Source organism: Colossoma macropomum, unplaced genomic scaffold (genome assembly GCF_904425465.1).
Source record: "Colossoma macropomum unplaced genomic scaffold, Colossoma_macropomum, whole genome shotgun sequence".
NCBI classification, from domain to species: Eukaryota; Metazoa; Chordata; class Actinopteri; order Characiformes; family Serrasalmidae; genus Colossoma; species Colossoma macropomum.
The window spans coordinates 25,539,316-25,564,431 of record NW_023494802.1 but is presented as its reverse complement, the minus strand read 5'-3'; the positions used below and the strand labels follow the sequence as shown (position 1 = coordinate 25,564,431).

The following is a 25,116-nucleotide window of genomic DNA, read 5'->3' as shown; positions in this document are numbered from 1 at the left end:
CCACATTAGAACTTTGGCACAAACATTGTTTTGTTGTTAAATAGTTGGACAACGTTTTGCTGGAGTATTGAGTCAAAAAATATGCAGATTTCTGTTTTTAATGCAGTTTTGCTCTTACAACTGGCAAGTAAAGATGTTGGGCTGTGCCCCCCAACATTTAGAGTGTGCCCCAGTACAACCAGCAGTTTAGAATGCCCCTCAAAGAATGTGTGTTTATGTGGTGGTTCTGTAAACCTTATGAAACCTTATGTTTTTCACATTCCCATATCTCATTTACAGAAATGGTTCTTTAAAGAATCACTGTAGTACTATGATACTGCTCCAAGGAGTGCTTTCTCACAACTTTATTTTTAAAAGTGCAGCTAACCCTAACCTTAACCCTATTTATTTTGAAGAAGATATTTTACTTTATATCATAACTTATTTAACTTCTGCCTAAGAGGGAGATTCACATCTTCAGTCTGCAGGGCTGAAGCTAAAGACTATTGTTTGATGGCCTTGTATAGAATAGGCGCAGTACAACACGGGAGTGTATGGCTGTATCGTAAATACCTTGTATCTTCGCTCTTGAAAATATTAATATCAAGTGCTACTCAGTGTCTTTATTTCCTACAGAAAAGTTCAAATGCTTAATGATTGCCAAGGCCAGTGATTTAATGTTTTCAAACGTAAATGAAACACATCTTGCAGTATTATGGCATTCATCTTGTTTATGAGGTGACAGAGAGCATATGAATGTCATAAAGTGTTTTACTGTAGTTTATACACCCCTCCCTCTGAACAATTACTTTCAGAATTCAATAATTCATTTCCATTCATCCGAGAGCAGGGGGCGGGAGGTGGTAATGACAAGGGGATGCACTGCAGTCAGTCAGAGCAGAGGAAGGAGCATGCTGATGTCTTGCTTTAGACTGTGGGTCAGGCCTGCTCCTCTTGCCACTACAATCACACATGTTTTGAAGATGAATGGAAAATAGAGGCTTATGAGCTGCAAGATGAAAGCCACGGGGAGGGAGGGAGAGAGAGAGAGAGAGAGAGAGAGAGAGAGAGAGAGAGAGAGAGAGAGACACGGCTAGGACACTGATTGTGATGTAGTTATTTATACAACAGTTAGCTCCGGCCATGCAAGCTGATTGGTTGAGAAGCATTCTAACCGTGCTGTTATTTCGCCATAACATCACGTTTTTTTCACAAACACTGTATCACTCCGCTGAGACGCCGTTGCTAAGCAACGACTTTGAGCGCTGTAGGAGAAGCTCAAGCCATTTGAACGTTTTTACTTCTTACTTTGCGCACAAACAGAAAATGGATACTTTTAAGATTACATTTGACCTACAGCCAATTTGGTCAGACTCTGAAGATGAGACTACACTATATTTCTAAACTGTCAGTTGGTCTGTGTAAGGAACTGGAGAACGAACTGCCGGCTGTGCAGCGAGTGAGCGGAGCTCGTTACTCTGACGTAGAAGCAAGCCGCTTGTTAAGAAACTATAATTTGGCGGAAGGAATTGCTAACATTAAAACATATTAAATGCCTCGTTCACGGCCCAATTTATTTATTTCTTACTTTATTTATTTGGCCGTTGTATAAAAGCAATAGAACACTCGAGGTCGTGTGTTATCGCTATAACATCACGGCTGTGATGATCTACTGTGACCAAATCACAGCCTTCATGTTATTTCACGATAACACACTCACGTTCTATTGCTTAAACAGCACACACACTCTGGGACAGACTTCAATCAGCAATGCTGGTAGAAACTAATGATGGTTTCATATGGATAATTGGTGTCAGAGGATTTTATCTACAATGTCTCATATATAACATGCAAGACAGAAAAATTGTAGGGTGAGCGGGACCAAGCAGAGCTTGACAAATACAATGCGTGTTACTGGCTATTTGAATCCATTTACAATCAACAGATTGTTAATGCATTGACCTGAGGAAGCATTGTGAGAACAGTGGAAAACTAGGTCTTGAGGTATTTGTGAAATTTGTGTCGATGGTATGAATAAAAAAGACAAATTCAACCCTTAACTATTCTCCGCCATCCACACAGTATGACTCTAGGCTAACTTTTTAGAACCATGGAATTTCACTAACAGGCTCACAGACTAACTGTTATTATAACCTGTTATTTTTGATGTGATGAATCAAAAGTATGCCATGTACCATAGACATGCTAACATAACAATGCAATTCCTAAAGGGTTGCGGGCAGAAATTAGCTTTATCATATCAGTTATTGGATAAACAAAGGCTACTTATAAAGCAAATTAAAATGTATCTGCATCAATCATTAATATTTATGCCATGAACAGCTGGCACATTTGATACAACCCCAATTCCAAAAAAGTTGGGACGCTGTGCAAAATGTAAATAAAAACAAAATGCAATGCTGTGCAAATCATTTAAACCCTATATTTCATTGAAAATATTTTATTGTTATTGTTTTATTTTTAATTTTATTGTTTTTTTTGTTTTTTTTTTAAATATATGCCCATTTTGAATTTGATGCCAACAACATGTTCCAAAACGTGTTTTTTTTGGGAGGGGGGCCATGTTTACCACTGTTTTTCATCACCTTTTAACAACACTCTGTAAGCATTTGGGAACTGAGGAGACCAATTGCTGTAGTTTTGAAAGTGAAATGTTTTCCCATTCTTGTTTGATAAAGGATTTCAGCTGCTCAACAATTCTGGGTCTCCTTTGTCATATGCTTTGTCAAACTTTGTCGTTTTCATTGGGTGAAAGATCAGGACTGCAGGCAGGCCAGGTTAGTGCCCAGACTCTTTAATATGGAGCAAAGCTGTTGTAATACATACAGAATGTGGTTTGACATTGTCTTGCTGAAATAAGCAAGACCTTTCCTGAAAAAGACATTGTCTGGATGGCAGCATATGTTGCCAAAACAGATATATATCGTTCAGCATTAATGGTGCCTTCACAGATGTGCAGGTCACCCATTCCATGCACACTAATGCACCTCTATACCATCATGAATACTGGCTTTTGAACTGTGTACTGATAACAAGCTGAGTGGTCCCGGAGGACACAGTGGTCCTGGAGGACACAGTGCCCATGAATTCCAAAAAGATTCCAAAAAAATTTCAAATGTTGATTTGTCAGACCACAGGACACTTTTCCATTTCCCCTCAGTCCATTTTAAATGAGCTCTGGCCCAGAAAAGGTGGCAGTGTTTCTGGATCCTGTTTATATACGGTTTCTTCTTTGCGTTGTAGTTTTAACTTGCATTTGTGGATGCAGTGATGAATTGTGTTCACAGACAGTGGTTTTCAGAAGTGTTCCTGAGCCCATGCAGTGATTTCCTCTACAGAATCATGTCTGTTTTTAATGCAGTGCCGCCTGAGGGCCCAAAGATCACGCCAGCAAATAATGGTTTTTAGTCATGTCCCTTGCATACAGAGACTTCTCCAGATTCTCTGAATCTTTTAATGATACTATGTATAGTAGATGATGAAAAGCAAAAGTTCTTTGCTATTTCACGTTAAGAAACATTATTCTTGAATTGTTGCACTATTTGATTGTATTGTCTTTCACAAAGTGGTGAACCCCTCCTCATCTTTACTTCTGAAAGACTCAGCCTCTCTGGGATGTTCTTTTTATACCCAATCATGCTAGTGACCTGTTGCCAATTAACCACCAGGTGTTCTTTTTTAGTATTACACAACTTTACCAGCCTTTTGTTGCTCCCGTCCAAACTTTTTTGGAACATGTTGTTGGCATCAAATTTAAAATAGGCAAATATTTTTCAAAAAAATAATACAATTTCTCAGTTTCAACACTTGACATGTTGTCTTTGTACTATTTTCAATGAACTTTAGGGTTTAAATGATTTGCACATCATTGCATTTTATTTTTATTTACATTTTGCACAGCGTCACAACTTTTTTGGAAATCGGGTTGTATTTTCCAGACTATGCATTCATCTTTATTGTGCCAAAAGCATCCTAAAATAGATTTTACATGGTCTCATGCACTGTTTTAACAGGCTTGCCAGAGGTTTCAGGAATGTTGGACTTTTCACCGTTATCTTTTTTTTTTTTTTTGTACCAAGAATAAAGCCCAAATATAGTACCTGAGATTACCAATCCCCTGCAGCTTGTTGTGATTGAGTGCAGAGGTTGGAGCTCTGTTCTAGATTACTTACTGATTAGGCAAGATATATTGTTTTCTATAGTCATAATGTTGGTTCATAATTGGTCATAATTTTTGGTCATAATTTTGACACCAAATTTGTTTTTTGGTCACAGCTGAGTTTGTTGTTCAGTTTTTTTTCCTGTTAATATATGATTTCTTGCTGTCATTAAAAATGGTTTTATGCTTACCTCCTCTTTTCCACTTAAGCTCTAACTTTACGGATAATCCAGTAACACTTTCCACGCTTCACATTTGGTTCAGTTCAGGCGTTATTTTAAGTTAATGTCACCTTCGTTATTGATGCCTATATTGGATAATCATTTATTTCCCCCTGCTTCGAGTGATACGGTCTTTAAGATATGGCATGAGAGAGGGATCAAATCCTTTCGGGATCTTTACAGAGATGGCATCTTTTGTAGCTTCGCTCAATTAGTAGAAGTGTTTAATTTGCCCTCTTCACATTTGTTCCGTTATTTTCAAATTAGGCACGAACAACCACTGGACAACATTCTGACTCTTGATCCTTCTCAGAAACCTCTTATATCTAAGATTTATTCACAACTCATGGCTATAGATGTTTTCTCCCTTAATAGGATCAAAAGTGCTTGGGAACATGAGCTGGGCTCTATTTTCACAGAGCAACGGTGGGACAAAGCCATATATAAAGTACGTTCAAGTGTTCCTTGTGCAAGGCTTCAGTTGATACAATTTAAGGTATTACACAGAGTTCATAGATCCAAGTCCCACTTATCAAAATTTTATCCAAATGTTAGAGATCGGTGTGATAGATGTGATGCTACCCCATGTAATCTAAGTCATATGTATTTTTTTTGCCCTTCTTTACATACATTTTGGTCTGACTACTTTCAGATAATGACAAAGGTTTTAGGTTTTAAAGTTAGTATGTGCCCCTCTGTTGCAATATTTGGTTTTTCCACTGATCTGCCCCCACCCACTGGAGTTCAGTCGGATATCCTTGCATTCACATCCTTAATAGCGTGACGTCGTATTTATTATTTTGGAAGTCCTCAAAACCACCTTCAATTACATTATGGCTCCATGATGTTATACATTTTCTTAAATTGGAGAAGATTAGATTCACGATAAAAGGTAACACTGTTTTGTTGTAGCACTTCCACCTCAATGTTCGACATGTTGTCTATTCTGCTCCCCACAATTGCACAGAGTGGTTATCTGAGTTACCGTAGCCTTTCTGTCAGCCCAAATGGTGTAGCCATTTTGCGTTGTACCATTCTGAGTAGGGATGGGTATCATAAGGATTTTATTGCTACTGATATCGATACTGATACTGCTTATTGATACTGATACTTATCAATACTCTTTGACCCTACCCTCTGTAATTTGGTACAAAAAACTAAGACATGACATGAAAAGATGTGAAAAGATTCAAATATAAAAAAATGTGAAAAGGCTGTGGTCATCTGCCTACAGTATTATTTTATTAACATAAGCAATACAAAGTTAGTTACCTCAGGTTGTCAGGACAGCTCACAGTTCAAACGTAGGTCACTATTCAAACGTAGGTTACCTAGCAGTTAGTGATTTATACTATGCTAGCTACCAAATTTTAATTCAGTACAGATTCAGCTTAATATTACTATTTCCTCCTGATAAGCTGTTTTAGGCTATCAGAATATGCAAATTATTCTTTTAATACTGGTAACATTTTCTGATAAGAAGATTTAGACTATCAAACTACCCTACCTGTATTTTTAACACAAGGCTGAAGTTTGCTTCCTATCCGCCAGCTTTTTGTTTGAATTTTTGCGTTACACCTTAAATGGTGAAGCAGTTCTTTTTATAATACCTGCATGTAACTGCTGCACTATTTAAAGTAGCACAGAAAAATTAAAACAAGAAGCTGGCAGATAAAAAGCTGACTTTAGCATTGTGTTTTTAATGCTGTTAAAATTTTTGATAGGTAATATCCTACATAGTGTTTTATGTAGAGTGCTACCTAAAAACATGCGCCAGACATTTCAGCAAGGTAGCACAACTCGTCAGAACACCGGGGGGCTGCACTGAGCATGTAGGTCTAGCAGCCACTTTGCCAAAGCAAACATGCTGCACTGCTTCAGATTTATAAAATGTAAAACAGCTACTGCTTTACATATGTTTCATTTAGCTGCATATTATTAAATTTAGTAAAGTGAGCCCACACTTTTACACATCTTACCCTTTCAGCCATGACCGGAGAGCACAAAATGATGCTTGGCATTCGATATGGTTAACGTTGTCAGAGGCATGCACATGCTTTCATCCCACAGAGCAGAGTGCCCCTCCGGCTGGTCCAATCTAGCACCAATCATTTGAAAATGTCTGCTATGTAGAATGAATTAATGTTACATGAATACCGATAGCAGCACCGTTTGTCCAAGAGCTTATCAATATTTCCGTACTGACCAGTTAGTCAATTTAGTACCAGTTCTCAATACCCATCCCTAACTTTGAGTAAACTCTAGAGACTATTGTATGTGAAAATCACGGCCAAATCACTGAGATCACACTTTTTCCCCATTCTAATGGTTGATATGAACATTACCTGAAGCTGGCCCATATCTGTATTATTTTATGCACTGCTGCCACACGATTGTCACCTAGATAATTGCATAAATGAGTAGGTGTACAGGTGTTCCTAATAAAGTGCTAGCTGAGTACATATAGATACATATCTATATGATAATGATGTATAGTAAAATATATTATACACTATTTAACTGTACTTCTTATTAGGATGGTTTGGACATTGAGTGCATAGTATGAAATGCACCTGCTTTCAATAATTTGAACAATTTTAGCAGACAGGATATCATTCAATTACAAGCTTTTTTTTGGCAGCTTACTATCATTCAGTATTTTCTCCATCAAATTTCATCCTTTGCTTTGGTAGACTGCTCAGTTTTGTATTATGTAGTACAAACAAGAAGCCTTCATAGGATAGCACAACCCATGACCAACCTTTTTCTCCTAACCTTTTGGAACACAGCTAATATGTAAAGTCATGCTAGTGTCAAACTAGAGATTCCATCTGAAACTTCTGATGAGGTAATAATGAACACAGATTTGCAAGGCTGTAGTTATTTTTTCATAGGCTGTAGCTAATTCTTTCATAATCAAAATGATGTAGCTAATTCTTCCACAATCAAAAGGGAACCTAGCCACTTCCTATTTCTCTTTTTATCCCAAAAACATGATTGTAAAACACCAGGGCGCCTGTGAGTGAGTTCTCAATGAATGGGGGTGAATGGAGCTCAATTGCTAAAATGAATAATTAAACTTGTTTTAAACCATTTGTGTGGGACCTTTCTTTAATTTTGAAAAAGAAAAGTATGTATCCTATCAAAAAATAATATATTCCTGCGGGCCTTGATTATTTAATCAGGTGGATCAGGTGTGTTAGATTAGGGCTCGGATTAAACTCTAAGGGGGAGAGTAAATCATCAGGACTCTAGGTGGGAACCCCTGGCCTAGCTCATGTTACCTTTGAATGCACACAGAGGTTTACCACTTTATGTTTTTGAACTAACACACAAAATTGACAAAAACACACTGAAATGAAAACTCTCTTAAAAATGAAAGTGCAGCCAAAAAGTGCTGCCTGGTGCTACAAAGAACCAGCTGTTATCAAAAAGATCTATTAAAAAGGTTCTTAAAATATATTTTTTTATATTTATGGCTAAAGAACCATTCCTTAAAGTAGTAGTTATTTTTTTTTTGGTGAGTGCTTCCTCCTGCGAGATGAAGTGCGGTGGAAATACAAACATTGAAAAAGCCATCTTCCCCCAATCCCCGCCCAGATTGCGAGGACGTTATGCACTACACTGTAGTATATAAACAGTGTTTTATGTTAGTAATTGAGTAATTGATTTTATTTCCTTAAACAAGTTTGTGTTTAAACATTAAACACTGAACTAACACACAATGTAGAGTGTTGGAGAGTGGAAACAATGCAAAAGCAACAAAAGACTGAGGCTAAAATTTGCTAGTTGGCTGATTGATTCACACAAAGTTTTGACAGCTACTTTTGCAAAACAGGTCAACTACAGCAATAATCATTCCCACCTCCAATGACAACCCCCCACATTTTTTTGTTTTTGCTTGACTGTCTAAGAAAGCAACTTCAGTGTACGTATTGGGGCCTGTTTTCACTACCATCCGTTATTCAAATGCAATTTTCTATATTGCATTTCTATGTATTGTATATTACATCTATATACAAAATTAAAAAATAAACACTGGCAGCTATTGGGTTAACTTGCCACTGAATGGGCTAAGCAGGCTGATGGGGCTCATTTCATGGCCAGAAAGAGTGTAAAAAATGAATATCCACTCCAGAAGTTGGACCGTTATACATTTTTTATGGATCACGAACTGGTTCCCCTACAAAAAAAAAAAACATTTAGACTGTAAGGTAAACACATGAGTATGCAGTAAATGTAAATTAAATGCAGGAGTAACCAGACTTAACAATGATCAAATTCCATTTTTATTGTCTTTATAAGCTCAAAGGTAAACATAGGTTTGGGTCATTAATGACCTAACTACTGTAATGTGTAATGTTAGTTAACTTGATACTATAGCTAGTTAGCTAACTGGCAAATTTAATAGACTAACTTTAACCTTTCTGAGACATTCTGTTTGTCTGCACATTAACAACATGGATCAGGATATATAGGTAAATGCAGCAATATGTAACAATAATTTAACAAGTGGATGCATTTAATAAATGAAACCTCATTGCCATTTTTTTCACATTCTATTTAAACTCACAAAAATTGCCACAATCACTGCAATACGTGCACACTCAGTGAAGTGGGGAGCTAACTAAAGTTAAATGATGCCTGAAAATTACATAAAGGATAAAGGGCAACTCTCTTTTACTCTTGCATAATCTGTAAGTTGTAATTGACAAACTGACTGAAATCCACCTGAATCAATAGCTTCTTCTATGGAGATGATTGACAAAATAATAAAACTGTCTTTGTATAGCATTTGTGTCCTCTTCTGAATTAAATACAATACCTATATAAATATATTTGCCTTTCTTCCTTGCTAGGAGAAGGAGTAGGAGTAGTAGGCCTGTAGCCTAGATCATGCATTACTTGATCTTACCACACTTTATGCATGATCAAAAGAGCTGTAGATTTTATACATTATGTAGATGAGATTAGAACCTTTATACATTTGAAAGAACTTCTTTTTTTCACCATAAAGGAAATGTCCACATAATTTAATGATTCTATATATTCATGCTTTTCCTAGAACCATTCATCCAAACCAAGAACCATAACCCTAAAAAGAGTGAACGCAAAGTGATTGATGTTGGGAACACCCTTAGTAATGCGGATGAGAGGTATTCTTCCATCTTCTCACATAAATTCTACCATTTTTCTCGCCACTAAAGAAGTGCCCAACTGCACTTTTGAGAATTTGCAGCAACACGTCATATGGAACATGACTCCATCTTTAGGGCTCACGACTGAACTAGGCCTGGACGATAGAGTGATGAAACGTTCCTGGTAAAAGAACTCAGAGGGAATTAGAGAAGTCTAATTTATAGTGAAACAGCTTACAAAATATGTTTAGAAACTGCCTGTGTTATTTATCACTGGTATGCACTGTAATGCTAGCTTTACTACGGATCCCCCTTAATTTACTTTACGTGATAGATTCGAAAATGAATGCCGAAGTGTTTGGAACTTCAGCTCAATTGACTCGCTGCAGGAAAAAAAAAAAAAGATCCTCTGATCAGCTGGTGTTCTCTGAAAAAGAATAATTAATAATATTAAATAAAATGTACACATTATGTTTTATTCACTTTTATTCTTGTCTGTGGCATGAGATTTATTAATTTGCAGTATTTTCTGTACACATTATGTGTCCCAGTTGTTAGCTGAATTATGAAAATGCCACAGTAACAACGGAAAATGCCTTGTTTTTAATATGGAATGTGTGTGGGCATGGCTTGGAAATCACTTGCATTCTGAACTTTCTCCAGCAGGGGGCGCATACAAGTCGCCACAAATCTGCAGCTGAAGAAGTTATATTGATGTTATCTATAATCGCGATTTTTTTTAAATTAGAAAATAGTGTGTTAATTATTTTTAGTTATCACCCAGGCCTACTCTGAACTGGAAAGTTGACCAGACGAATGATGTAGCTTGTCAGAAAAATCTATCCTCATTATACATTGCACACACAAATAATGAAGGTACAAAACTCACATGGAGTCAGGTACACATCTGACAGCAAGGCTAGCAAATAATTACCCAGCTAGGGAAAAATAAAAATAAAAAGTGTCTCGTTTAACAGCGACCTGTCTTTTTGGCACAGGAAGTGTCCAGACACCCACGCCTTTGTTCTGTGCTCTATAGGCCACACTCTCTGTAACAGCCAGTTAATTACTCTGCCTAGGATCAAAATGTTCCTATCCAGATTGCTTGATGGTGAGAAAGAAACAGAAAAGAATATCTGTCATCTTTACCATGATGATCAAAAATTGATGATTTTTCCCAGTGGCCCCTCCTCCTTGACCCTCCCACATGTGGCAGGAGTAGGAGGAAAGCCAGTGCTTTTCTCTTCTTTTTCTTTCCTTTTTGATTTGAGCTGAAGAAAAAGAGCGTTTGTCCCTAATTAGCTTCCTCGGCTCTGCTTTCCTACAAGATTTTAATTATGATTGGGCGTTGTGGATGTGGAAGAAATGCATGGCTGACATCAAGGCAATGCTGGGCAGAAGAGATATGAGACGAGCATTAAAAACAGCCTCATAGCATGTGGAACTCTGTGAACCTCAATGAAACAATGCTCTGAATGTAGCAAGAGGCTAGCTAAACCACAAGACATGAAATCACAGGCAGAGCATAAGGAGCAGAATGCAGCTGGCCAGCTATAGAGACACAACACCCATCATAGCAGGCTGCATTCATGTTTGTCTACAAGGTTTCAAAAAGGTTCCTGTAGTATGTTTAAGAAAACATGAACATGCAACTGACAACTGAAGACAATAATATTGACAATTTGAAAAAATTACAAAACAAGTACAAAGCAACTTACACTAAATTCTCCCACCCAAAAACACTATATTAATCAGTTCCATGGAAACAAAGAAACAGTTACAGAAGTTTTAGACCTATCAATATAAGCTTGTCTTCCCACAACAACAATGCTTTTTTTTATCTTTTCTCCAGAGGTGTGTTTCACTTGGCTTCAGAGCACTTTGTGCTTAGTTAGCACAGTGGGCATCTTTAGTGTAAAATACCATGCTCTCTGCTGGCCCAGAGGAAGTCTCTACTGCAGAGGGAGCAGCTCTGCTCAGTCTTGTTCCATCACCAGTGCCCACAGCCTGCTGAACCTCTGACTCCAATAAAGTAGCTTCTCAATGCAGTAATCAGAACGTGCTCTCAGTCTGAACTGCTCGTTTTCACCTGCTCTCTCAGCACAAAGTGTCACTTCAGGTCAGGAGTACTCACTCCTGAGATTTTACTACTACTTCTTCTTCTTCTTCTTCTTCTTCTTCTTCTTCCTCACTCAATGTAAGCACATAATTGCAACCATTTTGCTCTCATGTATCAAAGAAATCAGCCCATTTAAGAACGCACACTACAATGTTAAATGTGCATAAGAAATTACTATACCATAAAAACCTCCAACAATGTAGTTTTATAACATTTACACTATTCTATTTTCTAGTCAGCGTTTACAGAAATGGTGCTACTGTTCAGCACCTCTGATGTATTTATACAAAATAATAATCTGCCAGTTGCAATGATTCCTGATTAAGTATTCAGCTGGAATTTTGTTCTCCAAAGTTAAAGCCATACAGCCTAACCTCAGGTCAGCATGTCAGTGAAATACAATCAAAGGGTATAATATTTTGCTAACAAGCCTAAGAATCCTAGCATTTTAGATGTGTGATACAGAGGGAAGCAACCATGGAAGAACAGTGCTGGCCAGGCATATTGTGCTATGTAACAGGCCACTGATGTGCAAATGAGAATATGCTATCAGAAAATCTATGGATCCATTGTACTCCCGTAGGTTGTACGTTGTTAGATTTATGCAACAGAGGTTGACCAGGAGTTGGAACTCCTTCTAAAAGCCCCTACTTACTCTGTGCTGAGATGGTTATGGCTCATGAACATTTGGAATTTTCACTCAATTAGAGTGAATACATGCTCCTAAATGTACTTACAGTAAAAAAGTAAAAGTATTTCTTTAAAAATTTTAAAAAAGATATCTTTTTTGTTTGGATTAGAGGTACACATGCATGAAACTAAATTTACTTAATGGTTTATACTAGAACTGCATGCATCATCATTCACAAAAATCCACTCGTCTAGAGCACCCAAACATGTTCACTTTTGACTTCCTTTACAGGAATTTAAGATGGACATTGTTGAAATCTCTACTACAAAAAATATTAATACCAGATCAAATAATTCCTTTAAGTAAAGGAAAGCAGGCAGATCCAAATGATGACGACATGAAAGTTAAATCAAACAGCTGATGTGTGAAGACAAAAAACAACACTGCAATCTTAAAACCTAAACCTAATCACTAAGTGCCTTTGCATGCACTTTACCTAAAAATATGAACATATTTAAATCCTTCATTTCGTCAAGCATGTAGTCAAATTCAGCATCGCCCCAGAAGTATTTTGTTGCCATCTTGTGGGTGCTGTGTTAAACGCTGCTTGCTTATTTCTGGTACCGCGATCTGTTTTCACACGTGCAGACTGAGATATCTGAAAAAGAGTATACATGCACTGAGAAATCTGATTACTGAGCTAAAACCCAGCTCTCTTTATCGGATTTCTCAATCAGATTTCTAGACTTTCCTCTGGTCTAAGAAATTGGAGTATGCTGTTTACATGACCATTTGAATAATCACATAACTGCAGAAATACGATTATGATTGGATTATTGGGAGCATATAAAAGTACCCATTGTAGGCAAAAGTATATCGCCACAGCAGGCATGAAACATGTTTATGGTCCATTATGTCTCACCTGTAATGACTCAATGCACTGGAGTAACATTTTGAAGTGAAGTCTCAGTTGCAGTTAGCAAACCAGAGCTGTATTCCGTGAGGTCAGGGCTGCAGGTTTAAACCCTACATTACGACAGATATACACATGGATGTAACATTTACTGTTCGTCTGAGCTTTTTTGTGCATATGTATGTGAGTTTATGTATTAGTTCACAGTAACCAGCCCACCTGGAATTCTCACAGCACTCCTGATCACCCACTCTGGCATTGAGTAAGGCAATGGATGCAGGTTTTTTTCAGATGCACCGTCCGCATTAAGTGCTGGTTCGACGCTGTAGATTTCTTTAGATGCGATGGTCTCATCTGTTTATTTTTTCTTCCTTTTCCCGCATGCTCACTGTTGGGGCCTGTAAGCCAATCCTCCCTCCCTGTTTCACATCCAGTATGTTTCCAATTTGCACATTATTAGCCTGAATAGAATTGCCTAATGAAAAAAGATATAAATAATCCTAACTAATGGGAGAGGTTGCTTGGCTGTAGCAACTTAGACACCAGGGAGGAAAAATCCTGATTGGATAATTTTCTTTTGGGTGTTTCATGAATTTTAACTGTTTTGTTTTAACAAATAACAAACTTACTACAGTACTTGCAGAATTTAAGCACAACAGACCTGCTGATTATATTCACTAAAAATGAACAGTAATAAATAAAAACAAAAAAAATACAGACATGAATTTTTATTTCACAGCGATCATTAGGCCTTTTCTGACAGGCACAGAGGGCCCTGAGGGTTCCCCATTGTTATAAAGTTATGTTTAGGGAGACAATTAGTACACAAATTGCTTTTGTGACTATCACACAAAATCAGTAGGATCTCATGAATGCACAAACTTTATACTAAACTTTATATTAAACTTTATTACAAATCACATGTATATGAAGTTTGCTGTTAAAAATTATGTGTACATAAAATAAAAGTACACAAAAAAAAATTATTTAACTTGGTCTGGGCTGAACAGCTCAGCTTACAGGCTAACATACAATGAAGAATATGCCACTTTATTTTGAATTCTTTCAAAAACTCTTCATAGTTATTGCTCAGTTAAGCCCAACTTCATTGTCATTTAAAAAAAGATTACTCAAATAATCATCAAAATAATTGCTAGATTTCTTATTTACTAATATAATTGATAGTAACAGCCCTAAAATAGTGACCTGCAATAAAAAACATATTTGTATACTCACACTGTTGTTTAAATATATTGTAAATGATATATCTACAGTCGTATGCATATATATATATATATATATATATATATATATGTGTGTGTGTGTGTGTGTATATATATATATATGTACATGTATATATGTGTGTGTGTGTGTGTGTGTGTGTGTGGGACGCTGTGCAGAATGAATGTAAATAAAAATAGAATGTAATGATATACATCATGTAAGCCATATTTTTAAAGGAAAATACTACAAACGCAACTGAGAAATTTTATTCTTTTTTAAAAAATTTACACCCATTTTGAATTTGATGCCAACAACACATTCCAAAAAAGTTGGGACAGGGGCATGTTTACCACTGTGTTTCATCAGCTCTTCTTTTAACAACATTCTGTAAGCGTTTGGGAACAGAGGAGACCAGTTCCTGTAGTTACGAAAATGTTTTCCCAGTCTTGCTTAACATAGGATTTCAGCTGCTCAATAGTTCGGGGTGTCCTTTGTCATATTCTTCATTTCACAATGTTATCAGTGGGTGACAGGTCTGGACTGCAGGCAGGTCAGTTTAGCACCAGGACTCTTTTAATAATACTCTGTAATACATGCAGAATGTGGTTTGGCATTGTCTTCCTGAAATATGCAAGGCCTTCCCTGAAAAAGATGTCGTCTGGATGGCAGCATATGTTGCCAAAACCTATATCTGTTATTCAGCATTAATGGTGCCTTCACAGATGTGCATGTCACCCATGCCATGTGCACTAATGCACCCCGTACCTTCATGAAAACTGGCTTTTGAACTGTGCACTGATAACAAGCTGAGTGGTCTTTAGCCCAGAGGACACAGTGTCCATGATTTCCAAAAAGAATTTCAAATTTTGATTTGTCAGACCACAGGACACTTTTCCACATCCCCTCAGTCCATTTTAAATGAGCTCGGGCCCAGAGAAGATGGCAGCATTCCTGGATCCTGTTTATGGTTTCTTCTTTGCGTTTTAGAGTTTTAACTTGCATTTGTGGGAGCAGCAGTGAAGAGTGTTTTTAGAAGTGTTCTGGAGCTTATGCAGTGATTTCCTCTACAGAATAATGTCTGTTTTTCAGCCTTGTCCTTTGAATACAGAGATTTCTCCAGATTCTCTGAATCTTTTAATGGTATTATGTACTGTAGATGATGAAAAGCCAAATTTCTTTGCTATTTTATGCTGAGAAATGTTATTCTTTAATTGTTGCACTATTTAATCGTGCAGTGTTTCACAAAGTGGTGAATTCTGTTGTGGTGAAAGTTGCGCTGGTATGAGTGGATCAGACACAGCAGTGCTGCTGGAGTTTTTAAACACCTCAGTGTCACTGCTGGACTGAGAATAGTTCACCAACCAAATATATCCAGCCAATAGCTTCCTGTGGGCAGCGTCCTGTGACCACTGATGAAGGACTAGAGGATGACCAAAACAAACTGTGCAGCAGCAGATGAGCTATCGTCTCTGACTTTACATCTACAAGGTGGACTGACAAGGTAGGAGTGTCTAATTGAGTGGACAGAGAGTGGACACTGCTGTGTCTGATCCACTTGTACCAGCACAACACACACTAACACACCACCACCAAGTCAGTGTTACTGCAGTGCTGAGAATGATCCACCACCCAAATAGTACCTGCTCTGTGAGGGTCCATGGGGTCCTGACCACTGAAGAACAGGGTAAAAGGGGACTAACAAAGTATACAGAGAAACAGATGGACTACAGTCTGTAATTGTAGAACTACAAAGTGCACTTATATAGTAAATGGAGCTAATAAAATGGACAATGAGCATAGAAACAAGGAGGTGGTCATAATGTTATGTCTGATCTGTGTTTATATATCGCTGTTTTCAGAAGAAAACCTTGTATCTGCAAAATGGTAACTTTACAGGAGAAGGAAAAAACTACTTTACTTTTAATATAAGTCAATGGAACCAGAGTTTTTTCCAAGCAATTTTGGGATGTTTCTTTTGGTCCATTCTTCATGAAATTTAAACACAATGTAAAGAGTAACAGGCGTTTTCAAATTCTGTCAAAAACTGAAAACAAAATTCATCGATTCACAAATGTCAAAAATCAATGAACAAGAAATCCGACCGGCACCCTCTGCATTAAAGCTAGGTTAGGTCAGGAGTCGACAATCCAAATGTTAAGAAGAGCCATTTGTCCTTTCAACAAAAATCAAACCACCTTGGGAGGGACAACATTTTATGTCCAGTATGTCTCAACATGTGCTAATGTCCTAGTATAGGCTAAAAAACATGAATGAAAACAGACTTACTTTGCTCTGCTTTAAGCTTTAGCTATAGCCACTTTCCCCCCCATCTCTGCTAGGACACATTTCCACAAAAGTTGAATAATTTCTTGTTAAATGTCTCTCAACATTCAACTGTTTTACGAGGCTGAAGTCGCTTCTTATTCTCCAGCTTCTTGTTCGAATTTTCATGTTCCACCTTAAATACTGACTGAGGCACCGAATGTAAATGCGGCACCTTTAACATACCAGGAAGCCAATTGCAGTGCTTATAAATGCGAATAAGTCCATTTGTCTCCAGATGTTTGTCTTAAATCTGTCTCTTTGCCTTTTTGTTAGCTACTAGCTAGGCAGGAGTGCATTGCAAGGTGACCTGCAGTCTGCACGCCATTTCTCAGTCATTAAGAACCAGGGCTTTTGCACTATGTTGCACACGTCCCATCTCGAAGATATTTTACGGACACAGCAATCCCCACTCTCTACAACAAGACCAAAACCGAAGCTGTAAAGTCACTAAAGAAAACGGGTACGACGGCTGTAACATGTGCTGCATGGACATACTTTGCCACAGAATCTTATTTCACTGTAACTGCGCATTTTATCACAGATGAGTGGCAGCCTGTGTCTCATGTGCTCCAAACAAAAGCAGTGACTGAGGGCCTTATATATATATATATATATACATATATATATACATATAATCACACATCAATCTGATTTGATTCATCGATGAAATTTCATCAGGACGGTGATTGCTCAGGATTGCTGAGGGGTGAAAAATGTATAAGCATTACACGTTTTGCTGTCAAATTGTAAACGTAAAGCAATTCAAGGGCTCCATGAACCCACTGCCTGCGTAGTTATACATACATACATACATCATCTAAACCGCTTATCCTTCTGGGATGGGCGTGGGGTGCTGGAGCCTATCCCAGCTGTCATTGGGCGAAAGGTAGGATACACCCTGGACAGGTCGCCAGTCCATCGCAGGGCCTGCGTAGTTATGATGCACTAAAACACCAAAGAGTTCTGTACTGAAGGGCTTGTTTGTAATGTATTTGTAAGTTTAGCATTGTATAATTATTCACGTTAAAGTAAAGCGACTCAGGCCGGCAGGCAAAACTGGAGAATAACCGGCAGGTTTAGCGCAAGGTTCTCCCGAAAACAGCTGGTCTAAACGCAGACCTCACATGTGTTAAAGTGGGCGCAACGTCGCCACCTAGGCGTCGCTGATAGTACTGCGCGGGGATGCGCATTCCCCGCACTCAGAACGAGGCTGCCGTGCCGCTGGGAAGTCGCTCCGCATTCTGTTTCATTCATGCCGTAGACACACTTCACCTTTGGAAAGTCAGCGCGAAGCCTCGGACGAGTCAGGACGCCATCGAGAAAATGAACGCAAGTTTAAGGTTTTAAACATGGCCAGGAGAGCGAAACTGAGGACTGATATTTCACGTAAGTAACCTGCAGTCTTCTCACCAAGGCGATACCTTTGGCACCGTTTTTCTTTGTCAAAAAAGGATTTGTTTTGGAGATCTGTTTCACCTCCAGCTACATTCCTACTCCATCGATGGCTATCCCACCTTTGTTATCTTCTGCGAACCGTCATGTGGTCGCATCTACTTGCAGCAGTGGTACCTAGAAGAAGTGCCGTGTGTTTATGTGAGGTTGTGTGGCATCTTGCCGCCTCATTAACTGACGCATTGTGCCCACCGTGCTCTCGGCGCTGTTTAGCGAGAGCACTGGAAGGTGAACTAGGATAAGCTTATGACAAACTGGCTCATTGATCTTCCTGGTTAATTAGCAAAACTAAAACAAGCAACAAAATACGCGGCTGTGTGTGTATATAACGGGGCTATCTCTTATTCTTACTCATTCAGAAAGCTCGCTTTAGGCTTTGACTGAAATTCAAATCGAGAAATCTAAACTGTGTCGAAAACCGAGGGAAAAGTACTGTCATAGTAACTGTACCGTGTTCCATGATGTTGGTAAACAATCACACTGTTGCGGTATTTTTAGAAAACATTTGACTATAAGGAAGACGGAGGGGTGTTGGGTTTCACAGCTAACAGAACCAGCCTTCAACTGCGAAGTTTCTCTCTGCTGTACCCTGTTGAATATTTCACTCTTGTTTATACAGTGTGTGGGGGGTATGCCTGTCTACGCCATCTGTCTAAGCGCTGGTGAGCGGGGAAATCAAGAGAACTGAATGTAGGTTAAAGAGAGAGCTGGTCGAAGGACTTGGCGGGAGCAGCTTCTAGAGCCTGATATTTCTCACAGCGCCGTTTAGCTGAAGGAGTAGTAGCTGGATTATCCAGTGCCTTATTACTACATGCAGTTTTGTGCAGTTAGTGCATGGATGCCCTTTTTGTGTTTTTTACTTAGACCTATTGCAATAACTGTTAATTTCTGATGCCAAATTTATATGCCTTAGACATTTATTCAACTAAGAAATGGGTTTACCAAATTATTTTTTCTGCCGTTTGTGATTAATAACCTAGTGATTTATTTTATTTTACATGAGAGGCTATAATGTATCATTTTTTAAGTTATGATCCCCCACGTTAGTGAGAAGAAAACGTATACTTGTGGTCTGTCCCATTTTATTACTTAATTCTGCATATGTTTGGAACATAATATACAGTATTACATAATTTATCTCTGTTCAACCATGGGATATGTGCACCCTGGCTGTTGCCATGATTGACAGATATCTGAAATGTCCCTGACACCTGCACCTCCTTGCTCGCTGTGTAGGGCCTGAGGGTCATGGTGGACAGGGAGCCACTCACTCGTTGCTGCCTCATGCTTGTAAGCCCACCAAATAAGTACAAAAAATACAATAGTGTAAATTTGTATTACAATTTGCATATGTAGGAATGTATTCAAAGAAGAATAATGAGCACAATAAATGACTTATTTATTTATTTAAAACATTATTTTTTTCTTCACGCTGTACCTTTGGGGGTGAGGAGGCAAGCTTTATTTTCTTTTTAGTTCACTTGAAGGTCACTGGTAGAATGGACTGTTTGATTCAGTTTATCACAAGACAAAAACTATTTAATTTACGATCCAAATATATTACATCTTGTCTGTTTATTCCACTTCTTTGGAGACTTCAAACTGACATGTCTCTGAAGACGAACCAGGCCTGAAGTGTTTTCAAACTATCTGTATCAGATCTGAGGAAAAGACAGTGAAATTGTTTCTCTCTTCAGTTCTTCTGTGTCTATCACTCGCTCTCTCCCTCTCTCTCGGGTACGACTATGGCAGATGGTTGTACCATAGAGGATATAAAAAAAAAAAAATAAAACCCTTGTGAAATAACATGATTAAACAGCATAATATATTTAAGTACTGTGTGTTTAAGTGTATTTAAGCAGAAGACTATAGTTTTGTTTTAAAATGTTTAAACCTGTATTTACATCATCAGGCTACTATGCAGTTGTAGTGCTAAATGGGTAGTCTTCATTCTAGAATGATAAAGTAATTTCACAATTATTTTAGAGATTAGTTAGTACTGGGGTTTATAAAAGGTCAAATAATAAAAATGCACTTAACTGGACAACAGCCACAAACATGCATAGCTGACTACAAAATAGTTTATTGTTAAAATATAAATATTGTATAACCTTTTATAGTTTCTTATATTTTTAGGGCTATGTATGGGCTTTCTGGCATGAAAGGATCATATCCTCTTTCTGTGGTACTTTTAGGTCAGCTATGAGCTTAGGTGCTCAGCTCAGGTGATCACAAAATATTAAAAATGACCACTAATCTAACCTCACTCTGCCACTGCTGTCACAATTACTCATTATATACAATTCAAGTTAATTACTTAACTCCTTCTGGTCTCTCTTACACTAAAAGCAGCACAGTAAGAAACAAAGTATTTTGGAATCTTTAAAAAGGTATGCATGGTTTATTATTGTTTAAGTTTTTTTTTATTCAGTATTTTTATTGTTTTATTGTTAAATGGTTATGACTTGATTAATCATCAAAAAACCCTCTATGTTTGCAGTGTAATTAGCTGAATAAAATTAATTAGATTAAAAATAATTGTATTCAGTGTTTTTGACAGGATTAAGATGGCAATACAGGTTCTTGTTTGTCTGTTCCATCTTATTTATAACCTCAGAAAAACTAAATATTGTGATGTATTTTGCAGATCAATGAAATGTCTCAGAGTGTCATGATGTACAGATGCATCAGTATGGGAATTTTTGGCTGATGCCTATATCCAATATTGTCCACATACATATCTGTCCAAAAGCATTGTACAAAATGTTTAAATTGGGAATGGAATATCTGCAATCTGCATTACTGAGAAATAAGAAAAGCAGTTAAATGAATACAATGCAGAAATTTTACAAAAGTATACCAAGGTTGCCTGAAGATTCTGCTCTTCTACAGCACAGGAAAAAGAAAAAATTCATCATCAAATATCTGTTTGAAATATTTCCCACCACAAACTGTACAATCTGCACGTCTGTCTGAATGAAAGATGCTCCCTCAAAATGAGCTCAACACATTACCTCTAAATCCTTATCAAAACGGCATTTGATAATGAAGGGGGAAAACAGTTTTGGCTCAGTTGACTGGTTTAGTTTTACATCAAGCACAGTGTCTTAAGTAGTAAATGGTTTGGACCTCCCTGTTGAAAGGAGCTCCTACTGCCTTCTCCTCTCCCTTTTTCCAGGACACCGCATCATCCCTTTGCCCTTATCACTGCTGTGATCCAATCAATGCTATCTACCATCGGCCTGCAGAGCAGCTCTTTACTACAGTGCTTTATGGAGTTTTCTATGGCCTTTACAACTGATCCAGGATAGCTTTGTCATGCTCCTCAAAACATTGTATGTGTTAGGAAAGGGGTATGCATACACCAACCAAAGCATTTTTTGAATGTTGTTAGCTGTTTTTGTGATGTTCTGTTACATAGTGGATGATATTGCAAATAAATATAACATCAGTGTTCATAAATATTCTCACAGTATATATCAAAATACATTTTTCTGATGTTCCCGCACAAGTTGGAAGTATACATTTTTATTAACTCCACCTGTGAGAAATAAAATGTTTAAGACAGTTAAACAATTGGTAGAAAGAAATGAATAAGATAATTGTTTCTACACAGTTTATGCAGTTACTATACTCTGGTTTGTGGTGCTGTTTCAGGAGCTATAATAATCGATCTGTTGTTAAGAAAGTCAATGAAAAGTAAAACCAAATGCACATGCTTTTTTCCAAGGCTAATATTATTTCATATCTTAAATTCATTTGGAAGAGTGTTTATTTAGAGTGCCCAGCTTAGACTGGGAAAGGAGGCTTTGCTTTAGGCACTGAAAATGTGTCTAACAAGAACATCCACACAGATGTGTGTGTGTGTGTGTGTGTGTGTGTGTGTGTATCAACATACAAGTTTCTGTGCTTTTCTCTCATTGTTTCCTTTATCACTGTCTGTACAGGTATATTTTTATTTTTTATTTGTTTAACCAGTTTGTGACTGTTGCTAACTGTCAGCTGTTCTTAATTGTCGTTTTTTAACTTAATAGTTTGTTTCCCAAGCAGTGTCATCAATCAATCTTTATTTAAACTTGGACTACATTGAGAGAGACCCTCATTTACAGTGTAGCCAAGCAATACAGAAATTAGGGATTGAGATGTTGGATAGTAAAAATAAATCAAATGTTATAATAAAAAAAAGAAAAATTATTTTAGTAAAATTTAATAATAAGAAGGTACCAATAAACCGTTAAATTAATAAACTATTAAAATTACAATATAGTAACTTAACAAGTAACAGATCAGACAAGGATAAAATAAATAAAACCATGAAATAAGAGAAATAGATGATGTAAGACAATAAATTGTCAAAATAAATAAAAAGAATAAAAGAAGTAGTATAATAGTGTGAACTCAAGAATAAACTATTTCCTGTGTAGTTCATTTTATTTGTTTGACTTTGCTGCTCAGAAGTTGAAGCACTCCTTCAGGCAGCTGTGCTGTATATACTGAGCGTAGTGTAAATAATGCAAGAGCTCTACACTGGGCTTGTAAGTAAGCCTAACAGTGAAGGGGGTCTGAGAAAAACGCTTTCCCTGAGGGTAATGAGAATGTGGACTTGACAAACTCTGTGAGGCTCTTCAAGAGTTGCAAAAATGATCAAATAACCGTACTGTAGTTTAATAGTGATCAGATGATGCGAATGTTTGAGAGCATGGAGACAGGTAGCATATGGGCTTTGTAGTCATCATTGCCATGAGTGGGTGCAATGCATTTCCCTCATTCAGCATTGAGGGGTATTATAAGTAGTTGGACTCAGGATGCTAGTGTTCAGTAACCTCTTAATTAATACCTCATTAAAAGACCTGAATGAGGGTATCGATCTCTGGGTTGAAGGCGGCATTCCCGCACAGTGTTACTCACTGAGAGAATTGCTTTTTATTATCCCTCATTGTCCAACTTGTCTCATTTTGTTTCATTTATCTCACTCTATGCATCCCTGCCCTGTACAAATGTGAGTCAATCAACCTAGATAATATCTCCTCATTCCTCTCTTGTTTTCTGTAGGGATTTAGACTGATTGATGGGTGAGATGCGTAATGGCCAGGCTGTGATACAGGCTAAATTGGTAAATTGTCTTTAAACAATGAACTCTTCAGTTTGCCTAAAGACAAATAAAACTTTCCATTCAGAAAAATGGCAGCATGAGTGACTAGGCCTGGTTTCTGTTTGTGCTGTATGAGATAAAGGAAAGAAAAACATTAAAAAGTGTTTTTCTACAACAAAGTTGCTTTGCCTTCTCTGTTTTAAAGAGTAACTACAGCACTCTAGTTTCACCTAACTCCACCCCTGGCTCAACTTTGAAAAATGCTCAAAAATGGGAGGGGTATGCTGGAAGGGGCACTGCAGTGATGTTTGGGTTTGGAGGTGGGGCTTGGCTGCTGTGTTTTTAGAGCTAGCATACGTTAGCTACCAGAAAATATGGAGAGTGACAGAATCAAATGCCACTTTTGCAAATGAGGGGTATTACAAGGTTGACGATTTTTCCCTACCACCAGGGTTTCTGATCAGACAGTGCGTCTTGAGCCTTAACAGTGTGAACCAATGACTCAAGCTGCCAAAGAGTTAACATAGTGCCAGAAATTGATAAGCAGTGAGCGGCAGAGGCGACTAAATGGTCGAACATTCCTTAAAACTGCGACAGCTAGCTTCTAATGATCTGTTCAGCAGGTCCATATTCGATATAACCCGAGACTTGATTTCTTAGATGCACTTAGATAGGATTTCTTTGAACATTGTCAAGTTTAATTCAGTTTGACATCAAGGTCGCAGACTGCGTCACTGGTCATCCAGGGTTTGCTGCATAAGTGGCCCTAAATCCTTACATTCTGCAAGCTGTTTATGGCACTTACCGGTTACATCAGATTCAGTTCCCACTCAAATTCACGTTCCCCTTCATAAATCGAATCCTCGGCATGTGCACTCACTGAACAGAAATCAAAAAAAGTTTGAGAAAGGCTATATGGACGAAAAGGTTGACAGAGTGGGTAACAATGGCCATTTAACGTTAACCTTTCCTGATCTGTTTCACTTTCTGTAGTTCCAGTGTTGCTTGCCATTGATTTCTGTTCAGTGAGTGCGTGCGAGAGTTTGAGCTGTGAGTTCTTTAAATAATTAGAGAGAGCTAGATAGGTGTCAATTTGTTTTCAATTTCAGTTTCTCTCTGTGATGTTCTCCGGGGACATTGTAAAGGCCACCGCACATTGGATGAACCACGTTGCATAGCATAGTTCACCTAGCAGAGTTCTGGTGTAGAATGCCGGCAGGGAGAGCAGAGAATAGCTATGTTTATTTTCGTTTTTACACTCTTCTCATATCAGTTGAATGAAATAAAGTGTTCAGCATCACTTATCAGGCTTGACATCCATGTACTTCCTGTTCACAAACATGGTTTGTTTGAGCTGAAAGGTACGAGCTGAGGCTAGTAACGTTAGCTGACTTAACTTGCCGTTAGCTGTTTACATGAAAGACTGGCTGCTGGAGTTGCGGGGCACCTCTCAACATCGGCTTCGAGTGCTGGTGCCGGTGTGCGTACGTTCATTAAAAACAAAGGTTTTGAATTTTTGGACGCTGCGCAGCGCGACATGTCTGGTGTGTAGTGGCCTTGGAAATGAGAGAATATTTCTTTTTAGTTTCCCCCCTCTTTTCCAGCTTGTATTTGCATACAGAGCACTGATAGGCTCCAGGGAGATTCTGATAGGCTCCAGAGATGTTCTGTGGATCACAATGTGCGTGTAGTCTGCAGTGTAGTAAATTAGTAAGTAAGTAAGTAAGTAATACCAAGTTTTGGAAATAAAAGGAAAATGTTATATTGTAATACTGCCGTTCAGAAACAGTAGGGGGTGTACCGAATGGTTTGATAACATACCATGTACCATTGCATCCCTAT

General features: G+C 37.9%; 1 protein-coding gene across 1 annotated transcript in view; it reads left to right on the top strand.

The window, feature by feature from the left end:
• The first annotated feature begins 17,920 nt into the window (after nucleotides 1-17,920).
• plxna1a (plexin A1a) overlaps nucleotides 17,921-25,116 on the top strand; it is a 326,999-nt gene continuing 319,803 nt past the window's right edge. Inside the window, 1 exon segment of the mRNA XM_036590727.1 lies at nucleotides 17,921-18,116. The gene's annotated coding sequence lies outside the window, so the exon portion shown is untranslated.